This window comes from Pogona vitticeps, chromosome 5 (genome assembly GCF_051106095.1).
Source record: "Pogona vitticeps strain Pit_001003342236 chromosome 5, PviZW2.1, whole genome shotgun sequence".
NCBI classification, from domain to species: Eukaryota; Metazoa; Chordata; class Lepidosauria; order Squamata; family Agamidae; genus Pogona; species Pogona vitticeps.
In genome coordinates, this window is record NC_135787.1 from 116,951,841 (window position 1) to 116,964,405 (window position 12,565).

At 42.3% G+C, this 12,565-nt stretch overlaps 1 protein-coding gene and 1 long non-coding RNA gene across 22 annotated transcripts in view; one reads left to right on the top strand and one right to left on the bottom strand.

Annotated features, from left to right (window-relative positions):
• The window catches only part of SRPK2 (SRSF protein kinase 2), a 129,215-nt gene that overhangs the window by 53,506 nt on the left and 63,144 nt on the right, over positions 1-12,565 (bottom strand). The window lies entirely within an intron of this gene.
• On the top strand, positions 5,730-6,814 carry LOC144589514 (uncharacterized). Its single transcript, XR_013545674.1, has 2 exons — positions 5,730-5,806; positions 6,714-6,814. It is a non-coding gene; the product is annotated as an uncharacterized LOC144589514 (long non-coding RNA).

A 12,565-nucleotide genomic window follows, 5' to 3' on the forward strand; every position in this document is an offset into this window, starting at 1 on the left:
GGTTGAGCTCCGTTCGCAAGTTGATGACAACTTTTGCCAACGGAGCAGTTCGTAAATCAAAAAGTTTGTACCTAGGGATGTTTGTAAGTCGAGGGTTGACTGTACGAATCCAAGGCAGACCTTTCAACATCACAGTAATCCAAGTCTACGCACCAACCAACCGATGCTGAAGAGTCTGAAATTGACAAATCCTATGAAGACTTACATCACCTTCTAGAACTGACACCAAAGAAAGATGTTCTTCTCATTATAGGGGATTGGAATGCTAAAGTAGGGAGTCAAGAGATAAAAGGAACAACAGGTAAGTTTGGCCTTGGAGTTCAAAATGAAGCAGAGCAAAGGCTGATAAGAGTTTTGTCAAGAGAACAAGCTAGTCATCACAAACACTCTTTTCCAACAACACAAGAGGCGACTCTACACGTGAACATCACCAGATGGGCATTACAGAAATCAGATTATGTTCTCTGCAGCCAAAGATGGAGAAGCTCTATACAGTCAGCAAAAACAAGACCTGCAGCTGATTGTGGCTCTGATCATCAGCTTCTCATAGCAAAATTCAAGCTTAAACTGAAGAAAGTAGGAAAAACCACTGGGCTAGTCAGGTATAATCTAAACCAAATCCCTTATTAATACACAGTGGAAGTAAAGAACAGATTTAAGGAACTCAATTTGGTGCACAGAATGTCTGAAGAACTATGGATGGCGACCCATAACATTGTACAGGAGACAGCAAGAAAAACCATCGAAAAGAAAAGGAAATGCAAGAAAACAAAACGGCTGTCCAACGAGGCTTTAGAAATAGCAGAGAAGAGAAAGGAAACAAAATGCAAGGGAGATAGGGAAAGTTACAGAAAATGGAATGCAGACTTCCAAAGAATAGCAAGCAGAGACAAGAGGGCCTTCTTAAATGAACAATGCAAAGAAATAGAGAAAAATAATAGAAAAGGAAAAACCAGGGATCATTCACTTTTATCTCATTCTGACAAAAATGGGAGGGACCAAACAGAAGCAGAAGACATCAAGAAGAGGTGGCAAGAATACACAGAGGAATTATACCAGAAAGATTTGGATATCTCGGACAACCCAGATAATGTGGTTGCTGACCTTGAGCCAGACATCCTGGACAGTGAAGTCAAGTGGGCCTTAGAAAGCTTGGCTAACAACAAGGCCAGTGGAGGTGATGGCATTCCAGTTGAATTATTTAAAATCTTAAAAGACGATGCTGTTAAGGTGCTACACTCAATATGCCAGCAAGTTTGGAAAACCCAGCAGTGGCCAGAGGATTGGAAAAGGTCAATCTACATCCCAATCCCAAAGAAGGGCAGTGCCAAAGAATGCTCCAGCTACCGTACAATTGCACTCATTTCACACGCTAGCAAGGTTATGCTTAAAATCCTACAAGGTAGGCTTCAGCAGTATGGGGACTGAAAACTCCCAGAAGTACAAGCTAGATTTCAAAGGGGCAGAGGAACGCGAAACCAAATTGCTAACATGCGCTGGATTATGGAGAAAGCCAGAGAGTTCCAGAAAAACATCTACTTGTGCTTCATTGACTACGCAAAAGCCTTTGACTGTGTGGACCACAACAAACTCTGACAGGGGTGGGCAACTGATTTCTATAGGGGGGCCACATGAAAAATCTGAACTGTGTTCGGGGGCCGAACCAACTTTACTTAAAAATAAAATGAAACAATGATTTTATGATTGTTTTTATTTTAAACTTGTTAATCTTCACAAATACTAAAGAGGTTTTTTGCGGTGTGTTAAAGATAAGGAACTGATCAACTTTAGCCAAAAAGCTATAAATGATTTTGATGTTCAAAACAGTCCGCGGGCCGGACAAGAGCGGCTTGTGGGCCGTATGTGGCCCTCGGGCCGCACTTTGCTCAGGTCTGAACTATGGCAAGTTCTTAAAGAAATGGGAGTGCCTGACCACCTTATCTGTCTCCTGAGAAATCTATATGTGGGACAGGAAGCAACAGTTAGAACTGGATATGGAACAACTGATTGGTTCAAATTTGGGAAAGGAGTACAACAAGGCTGTATATTGTCCCCCTGCTTATTTAACTTACATGCAGAATACATGATGCGAAAGGCAGGACTGGAAGAATCCCAAGCCAGAACTAAGATTGCCGGAAGAAATATCAACAACCTCCGATATGCAGATGATACCACTCTGATGGCAGAAAGTGAGGAGGGATTAAAGAACCTCTTAATGAGGGTGAAAGAGGAGAGTGCAAAAAATGGTCTGAAGCTCAACATCAAAAAAACTAAGATCATGGCCACTGGTCCCATCACCTCCTGGCAAATAGAAGGGGAAGATATGGAGGCGGTGACAGATTTTACCTTCTTGGGCTCCATTATCACTGCAGATGGTGACAGCAGCCATGAAATTAAAAGACACCTGCTTCTTGGGAGGAAAGTGATGATAAACCTAGACAGCATCTTAAAAAGCAGAGACATCACCTTGCTGACAAAGGTCTGTATAGTCAAAGCTATGGTTTTTCCAGTAGTGATGTATTGAAGGGAGAGCTGAACCATAAAGAAAGCAGACCGCCAAAGAATTGATGCTTTTGAATTGTGGTGCTGGAGGAGACTCTTGAAAGTCCCCTGGACTGCAAAGAGAACAAACCTATCCATTTTGAAGGAAATCAACCCTGAGTGCTCACTGGAAGGACAGATCCTGAAGCTGAGGCTCCAATACTTTGGCCATCTCATGAGAAGACTCCCTGGAAAAGACCCTGACGTTAGGAAAGTGTGAAGGCAAGAGGAGAAGGGGACAACAGAGGATTTTGGACAGTGTCACCAAAGCTACCAACATGAATTTGACCCAACTCCGGGAGGCAGTGGAAGACAAGAGGGCCTAGCGTGCTCTGGTCCATGGGATAACAAAGATGGTGACACAACAACTAAACAACAACAATCATAATGTACAAAAATCATCTACACTTGAATGGAGGAAGCATCCTTCTGAAATATTTGGCTTAAAATTCTTGTTAGATTGCCTTGCAGAAAGTCAGTAACAGGAAGAGAAAATGAGAGAGAGAGAGAGAGAGAGAGAGAGACAGAGACAGAGACAGAGACAGAGAGAGAGACTAATTTTATTAACCCAACATTTTTTAAAAAGCCTTTTGCTGCTGTTGTTTTTCTGGAACTGCTCTGCCAAAAAGACTGGAAATGCATATAGATTTATACTGCCACTCAGAGAGAGAGAGAGGGAAAAAAATCTAAAATGTCTCAGATAAAAAGAAGAAAAATACATCTCCCTAATAATCTCATCCACACCAAAACTTCATGTACAGTATACTGTATATATTCAAAATAGGAAATGGAAAATTACAATATTACAGCCAGGATTTTCATTGGATGCATGATTTAACAGAAGTCAAATTGAAGAAGGCAATTCCTGGACCACATGCAGCCTCTATGAATGTTCAACATCTGGACAACTAGCAAACGTAAGAGCAGAGTTTCAAGAGGGTAAGAGGGAGGATATCATTTTTGGTAGGCACTGCACACGGCTGGAAATCACCTCTTCCTGCACACACTGAAAGAGTTTTTCTATCATTACAGGTCCCAAGTGGATCTTAAATGTAAGTATTTTTGATAATATCTCTTTTATTAACTCTGTTTCCACCATTTAGATGGCACATGCTGGTCTTAACAGAATGGGCAAAGCATACCTGATACTAAGCAACTAAAAGCAACTGTACAGTAGTATCAAATTTTGAGTTGTGGCCAAGATTCCCGCTAAGCCCAACTCTGCTTCCCTCCATGCAGCTGTCTTCCTCCTCCGTGCAGCAATCACACTAGGCTCCAGTTGTGACTGAACCCAGCGTGGGGGGGGGGGCAGAGGCGCACACGCACACAGGGATAGAGTCGTACAAGAGAGAGACGGAGACCCACCCAGAAGGGCTGAAAATTAGAGAGTACATTGGTCATGAGTATGAGATCCTGAAAATAACCATCTTTAGTGAAAAACCAGGCCCTTGTATACTTTCCACTCAGTCACCAAACAGACCCAGGAGAAATCAGAGCTAAAAAAATAAAATACAATTTTCTAGGGTATCTATTTTGAGTTGCATTCTTAAAGGAGCCACAGTTCAGTTCTACCACCATAGAATAACAAAGTACACAAGACCAACCCAGTACAGTATGATGTTTAATTTGCCAAAGCTGACACAGAATGTCTCTTAAAAGGTCAGAGAAATTAACCAGAGAATAGTTCATATGATTTCATGTTTCTAATAAAGAATAGGTTCCACTTCTGTTCGCTCCAAAAGCCGAAAAATCCACTTGGGACTTCCAAAACTTTGCTGTACTTACGCAAAAAGACACTTCACTTTAATATATTTGTTTGAGTACAAATGAGAATTAAAATACCTCTCAAGTGAACAACAGAAATCCAAGTGAGATAAAGCTCCACCCAAGACACCAAGCCTGAGAGGCTTGGTTTTCAATGTTTATGTAGACTGTTTATGTTGTGCAATCTGACCACGTTATTCTCACTCAAAAGCAAGTGTACTGCTCCAAACAACAGCAAACTAAAATAGAAATAGAAATCACTGGTTTCAGAGACACATATATACATATGAATCAATATGGTTAATATACAGTGGAGCCCCGCATAGCGACGATAATCCATTCCGGAAAAATCGTTGCTATGTGGAATCGTCGCTATACAAAACAAAAAAGCCCATAGGAAAGCATTAAAACACACTTAATGCGTTCCTATGGGCAAAAAACTCACCGTTATGCGAAAATCCTCCATACGGCCGCCATTTTTGCTGCCTGGTAAGCGAGGAATGGGCGTGAAAACACAGTGGGCAGCCATTTTTTAACCCGGCAGCCATTTCGGAACCGCCAATCAGCTGTTCTAAAAACATTGCTATGTGAAAATCGGTAAGCGAAACAGCTTACCGATCATCGCATAGCGATGTTTTGCCATTTAAAACATCGCAATGAGATCGCAAAAACCATCGCTATGCAGATTCGTCGTTAAACGGGGCGCTCGTTATGCGGGGCACCACTGTACTCATAAGCAATTGTGGCCATGTTTGGATTTTAATGGTAGACAAGCACATTTAATTATGAACTTAGAAATGTTTATGATGAATATAATATTAGATGCTATTGTTTTAATACTGACTATGCAGATAAGATTAGACATACAGTATAATATCTTCTTATATTTAGAAATGCTGTTTTCTGAATATTGCATTGGCCATGTTTGGATCTTATTGGTAGGTAAGTATATTTAACTATGAAATCAGAAATGTTTATGATGAACATAATACAGTATTTAGAGGAAATTGATTTTGAGGCACCCATATACTGTAGAGATATTAAACATATATAAATTTATAACAGGTGCATGCAGATAAAGTTAGATATATATACCCTTTTGTTTTTTTGGGAATGTTGATTTTGAAGATTGTAAAGTATGATACTCTGAAATATAATTGGATAGATGAAAATGCAGGAGAAAGAATCCATAAAAATTACTATAAATTTAGGATGTTAGATATTGAACTAAATCTCTGAAATAGAGAGATGAAATATAATATGCATAGATATATATGGATATAGTATGGTTTAGTATGGGACTAGGGCATAAGGTCTGTTGTAGTCAGAATTATATAATGGATAAGTTTGAATGTGAAATACCTCCCCAGCTATATGTTTTGTTTGTTTTATATGTCTTTTGATTGTTTAATGTGTTTGTTTTGTATGTATGTGTGTGTTATAGAAATAAAAAAAAGAAAGGCATTCAAAATACAAGCTTCATGACCCCACAGCCACACAGGTAATAAAGCAAGCCAAGTCTGAAGGTATTTATTTTGGGTTTGTACACATTGTTATGTAGAAAGTGCCTAGTTTAAATTTAAATTTCAGTTTAAACATAAATTGCAAGGCTATAGTCCAGTCATGCTGACTGGTGAAATGTTTGACTGACTGGTGAGACATTCTAAAATTTTTCAAGCCCTGATTATGCTACACTATTGTGATTGTTACTCACTACATAAAGTGTTTATATCCCTCTCAACAGCTTTATATAACACATTACAACCTGTGATCTGAATGAGAAAGCCATAAAAATCTTGTGGGCTGCCTTTTGTGGGAAATCTTTGGTGGAACATCTAGAGTTCAGCAACCCATCAACCTAAACATCTAACAGCAAACAAAAAAATATTTTCAATGGTCCCTCCATGATTTCAGAACCACCCTTCCCTGATGAACAAGCATAACACATAGAAATTATTCAGTTAGGTACATTATATTTATGTCTTAAATTTCTCATGCTGTTAGCTATCCCTAACTTTATAGGTCAACATGACTTCTCAAAAAATACAGTTTATAATAGTTAAAGATTCAAAACAGTAACAGTTCTTGATGAGCCAGGTGCTAAGGGCAGATCTGTGTTGAACAGCAGAAAACTCTCAAGATAATTCAAATACAACATTGATGAGTTCCAGAGGGAACTACAATGCACTGATCTAGGCAATGATTTATCAGCTTTAAGGTGAAGCAAATTCATGACCAAACCCCCAAAAATCCATAAAAAGCTACATAGTATATTGCATTAATGCTAACAGTTACAGGTGGTTCAAAGAACTCTGGATCAAAGTATCAAACTTCTCAATGTATGTCAATGCACAATGCTAGTGCAGTTCCAAGGTAATTTTGAAATACTGTATCCTAATTTCCTGTAGGGATGTATGGAAGTGAGAGCTGGACCATAAAGAAAGCTGACTGCCGAAGTATTGATGCTTTTGAACTGTGGTGCTGGAGGAGGATCTTGAGAGTCCCCTGGATTGCAAGGAGAACAAACCTATAAATTCTAAAGGAAATCAACCCTGAGTGCTCACTGGAAGGACAGATCCTGAAGCTGAGGCTCCAATACTTTGGCCATCTCATGAGAAGAAAAGAATCCTTGAAAAGGAGCCTACCCGGCAGTTAAGATCTAGCCAGGGGGCCCTTTTGAAAGAGCCGTCCCTCAAGGAGGTAAGAGGGACGGCTTGTAGACAAAGGGCCTTTTCGGCAGCTGCCCCCAGACTATGGAATGCCCTCCCTACTGAAATTCGTCTGGCACCGACACTGATGACATTTCGGCGCCAGGTCAAAACCTTCCTGTTCCAGAAGGCTTTTAACTGAAATAATATTAGCTGTGGGTCCTATGGCAATTTGATATATATTTTAATTGTATTTTAATTGCTACATAACTTTATTGTATTTTAAATGCTGTAAGCCGCCCAGAGACCTTTGGGTAGTGTGGGCGGCATATAAATTAAATAAATAAATAAATAAATAAATAAAATAAAAGACCCTGATGTTAGGAAAGTGTGAAGGCAAGAGGAGAAGGGGACAACAGAGGAGGAGATGGTTGGACAGTGTCATCGAAGCAACCAACATGAATTTGACACAACTCCGGGAGGCAGGGAAGACAGGAGGGCCTGGTGTGCTCTGGTCCATGGGGTCACGAAGAGTCAGACACGACTAAATGACTAAATGAAATGAACACAACTACAGTGGTGCCTCGCTTAACGAGTGCCTCGCTGAGCGATGAAATCGCTTAACGAGGCACTCTGGGCCATCGCTGGAGCATTCGCTCTGCGATGGCCCCTATGGGGTTTTTTCGCTTTGCGAAGATCGCTAAGCGATTCGCTTAGCGATCTTCGCATAACGAAGCCGGGGAGAACAGCTGATCGGCGGTTCCAAAATGGCCGCCGGAAGGTCCGCGCCGCATTTTCGCGCCCTGCCCTCGCTTAACGAGGGCGCGAAAATGGCGGCGCTATGAAGAAACATCGCTGAACGGTGAGTTTTCAAGCTATGGCTTTTTTTATTCCGTTTAGCGATGTTTCGCTATAGCGAAGGTTAATCCGGAACGGATTAACCTCGCTATGCGAGGCACCACTGTATTTCTACAGCTTCTCCTAAGCACTTATAAGCAGTGTTGAACTTTTGAAGATTGGATGCCTGTGCTCAATACAAGACATGCACTTTTAATTTAATCATCAACAGTTTTCTTAGAACAAAAAAAAATCTGTGCCATAAACTGCACTAGTACAAATTGCTACAAAACATTACCTAGAACAGAAGTCGAAACTGTTCAGGTCAAAAGTGTTGTAATATTTCAGTGAGACTTAATGAAAATCACTAATTTGAGAGCACAGGGCACACATGTAAACTACGTTCTGGAAATAATTTGATTATATTTTCTACATTATCTGTTTCTAAAACAACACAGCACTCTAATCCGTGTGTTCTTAAATTGCCCCAATTTAAGAAGTAACTGTCTGATGTTTCTATCAAATGAAAATGACAGCACTACTCTTGGACAGAATGGACAGAATGAGCAAAATAAAATATTGTGTTAATGTCCAAACGTTTCCTTTAGTGCCCCAAAGAAATGGAATTTCCTTCCTCACTCCTCTCCCATGGAGCCTTCTTGATTCCGCACATGGCCTCCCCAGGTCTCCAGAGCAGGTTTAGGGGAGAGAAGCACTTCTATAAGGCGAATCACCATTAAGATAGCAACCCACTTGGGTCTCAAAATAATTTTTTTCAAAAGACAGAGCAAAGCTAGAGAGAAATTCTGTAGATAGTAGACTTTTTATTAAGGAAATAGAGAAGCAAATTAGGGTCGTATATTGCCTTGTAGCAGTTTAAAATTGTTTTTTTTTTAATTCAAGGAGCATTGTTATAATAATGCAAAAGTCTGTTGACCAAAGCAACCTTCTACACATGAAACTTGTTTAATGTAACATTTTCACATTATCTTTTCAGAAGATTTTGAGAAGAATTTTCAAGTTTTATGCCAATCACTTCACAGTCCTAAGGCTTTTACAGTACAGTGGTGCCCCGCATAGCGAGGTTAATCCGTTCCGGATTAACCTTCGCTATGGGAAAACATTGTAAAACGGATCAAAAACCCCAAATGGGCCCAAAATTCACCGTTCTCCGATGTTTTCCCTTGTTCCGGTGGCCATCTTGGGTGTACCGGCGGCCATTTTGAGCGTCCCGGCCGCCATCTTGGGTGTACCGGTGCCCATTTTTTGTGTTCTGGCGGCCATCTTGGGTGTACCAGTGGCCATTTTTTTGTTCCGGCGGCCATCTTGGGTGTTCCGGCGGCCATTTTTGTTCCGGCGGCCATCTTGGGTGTACCAGCGGCCATTTTTGTTGTTCCGGCGGCCATCTTGGGTGTACCGGCACCCATTTTTTTCTGTTCCGGCGGCCATTTTGGAGCCGCAGAACAGCTGTTCCCCCATTGTAATGCGAGCGTGCCCTCGCATTAGCGATGGGGAAATCCGCATTGCAATGCGGATTCATCATTCAACGGTGCACTCGTTATACGAGGCACCACTGTAATCAGAAACTAATGAGTAACTAACACTCTTTGCAACATTTACTCACACAAATTACTTTAGGGGAGGAGGGTTACAACAACATCTGTAATGAATTACCTTAAAAACAACTTTCCAAGTACCCAACAGAACAATAAACAATTGAACTGCTAAACAGCTCAATGAGAGATGGCGCGCCACCCAAACCAACCTGTTTCTTTCCGCGCTTCCATTGCAATAGGTGGAAAGGTGGGCCAAGGGCTGGGGATTTGGGAGTTGTAGTCCGAACCTTGTGGAGCGCCCCCGCCACCCCCTTCTTGAACTGTTATACTCAAGCCACTGACATGCTGCCCTTTTCTCCTTCACTGAACGGATCCTCAGGGTTCAGGGAGAAAGAGGAGGGGCTGACTTTCCGCAGTGCGTTTGCTTAGGTCTCTCTATGGCAGACCCATGGATTTTGCCCTATCAGTTCAATTTAAGAGCTTTCTCTCCCAGAGGATTTATACATAGAGGCACATCACACCCGTGTACACGGAAGACAGGGGAAGATCTCAAGTCCAACGTCCCTCAAAGCCATTTAAAGTCAGCCAGGTGAACTTTCTTCCTCCCTGACAGCCAGCCAGCCACAACAGGACAACAAGAAAAGCCGGAAAAGCTGCTGAATTCCCACCCACCCAGAATGACCCAAGACAGCCCCATCCCTACAAATCCTGCCGCACCATCCCAAACCGACCCGTGTCTCTCTGCACTTCCCTTGCAACTGGTGGGAAGGTGGGCAGAAAGGCAGGAGGGACAAATGGGGCTGCTCTCCCTCCTCGCCAGGGTGCAAGGCAGCATTTCACCGGGCGAGGACAGGGACCCAAGAGACCCTTTCCTTCCACCTGAGCCACACTCGGTGCTCCCCTAAGGGAGAAAGGTGAGACATGGCAGGCAGAAAAAGCTGGATCGTCTGGAGGCGGCAGCACTGGATCCACTGCCAGCACTGCGGCTGCAGCCGCCTTCACAGGTTTGGCTCACTCCAGCGCCCCCCTACCGCCCCCTTCTGTTCGTTCGCCCCCACACTGCCCCTTTTCGTTCTACCACCCCTCCGAAAAATGATTTCACTCCCCTGGGGGGGCGTTATCGCCACGTTAAGAACCACTGATCTAACACTCTGTCTCAGTATTACTCTAAAATTTAAATTATGAATATAATAGGCTGTAGACACAATGACTGGAGATTTTGCTTTTCACTCACTCCGAAACACTATTTTGAGGTATTTTACCCACACTAACAACATACATTATTTAACAGGCCCTAAAAGTTAGATTAAGTAATTACAGTTGTGTTCAAAATTATTCAACCCCCAATGCTGTAAAGGGGTTTAGGGACTATAGTGTACATTTGGAATTGTATTCAGAATGAAATCCTACAAGGACGTTTTAAAGAACCAAATGCAACTAAAATAACATCAATTGTTTATGTAATACAGTAGTAAATGTTTCTTTTGTGGTTTCTTCATTGCCACAATTATTCAACCCCTTAAAGACTACCACTCTGAAGAAGAGAGGTTCATTCAGGTGTTTTCGATCAGGTATTGAAAACACCTGTGGATGTCACCGAGCACCAATCAAGCATAATAAGCACCAATTAGGCAGCTTTAAAAGGACTGTGATACTCAGCTCCTTCTAGACATTTACTGGTGTGGTTACAAACATGGTGAAGTCAAGAGAATGGTCCAGGAAGACAAGAGAAGAGGTGATTTGTCTTCACAGGAAGGGCAATGGCTTATAAGAAGATTGCAAAGAGGTTAAACATACCAAGAGACACCATAGGAAGCATCATTCACAAATTCAAGGCAAAGGGCACTGTTGAAATGCTACCTGGTCGTGGAAGAAAGATGCTGACTTCGACTGCTGTGCGCTACCTAAAGCGTAGAGTGGTGAAAAGTCCCCGTGTGACTGCTGAGGAACTGAAAAAAGATTTGTCAGATGTGGGTATAGAAGTTTCAGCTCAGACAATAAGGCGCACACTGCGTAATGAAGGTCTCCATGCCAGAACCCCCCAGGCGCACCCCCTTGCTGTCTCCCAAGAATAAGAAGAGTCAACTGCAGTATGCCAAAAGTCATGTGGGCAAACCACAAAAGTTGTGGGATAGTGTTCTGTGGACTGATGAAACAAAATTAGAACTGTTTGGGCCCATGGATCAACGCTATGTTTGGAGGAGGAAGAACAAGGCATATGACGAAAAGAACACCTTGCCTACTGTGAAGCATGGCGGAGGGTCAATAATGCTTTGGGGCTGTTTTGCTTCTGCAGGTACAGGGAAGCTTCAGCGTGTACAAGGTACCATGAATTCTCTTCAGTACCAGGAGATATTGGATGAAAATGTGATGCAGTCCGTCACACACCTGAGGCTTGGGAGACGTTGGACCTTTCAACAGGACAATGATCCCAAGCATACCTCCAAGTCCACTAGAGTATGGTTGCAGAGGAAAGGCTGGAACATTTTGGAGTGGCCATCGCAGTCACCAGACTTAAATCCGATTGAGAACCTCTGGTGGGACTTAAAGAAAGCAGTTGCAGTGCGCAAGCCTAAGAATTTGACTGAACTGGAGGCTTTTGCCCATGAAGAATGGGCGAAGATACCCGTAGATCGCTGCAAGACACTTGTGTCAAGCTATGCTTCACGTTTAAAAGCTGTTATAACTGTAAAAGGATGTTGTACTAAGTACTAAGATTGAATGTCACTTGGGGGTTGAATAAAAACTAATAATGATGTGAGCACAGAAAAGACATTTGTGGTTATTTCATTATAAACTTAAGGTTAGATTTCTCTATGGGAACTACAGTACAATGGTACCTCGATTTAAGAACGTAATCAGTATTGGGACTGCATTCTTAAGTCGAAACAGTCTTAAGTCGAAGTACCATTTCCCATAGGAATGCACTGAAAATTAATCAATGCGTTCCGAGGGAAGAAAAAAGGCAAAAAGGCAGGGGGGAAGGGGGGGAAATTCGAATTTCCAGCCCTTTCCCCCTGCCTTTTTGCCTCCGGAGGTCTCAAAGGGCTTTTCATCCTGACATCGGAGGAAGCCGTTTGAGACCTCCGAAGGCAAAGAGGCAGGGGGAAAGGGCGGCAAATTCAAATTTCCAGCCCTTTCCCCCTGCCTTTTTGCTTTTGGAGGTCTCAAACAGCTTCCTCCAATGTCGGGGGGAAAGTTCTTTGAGACCTCGGAAGG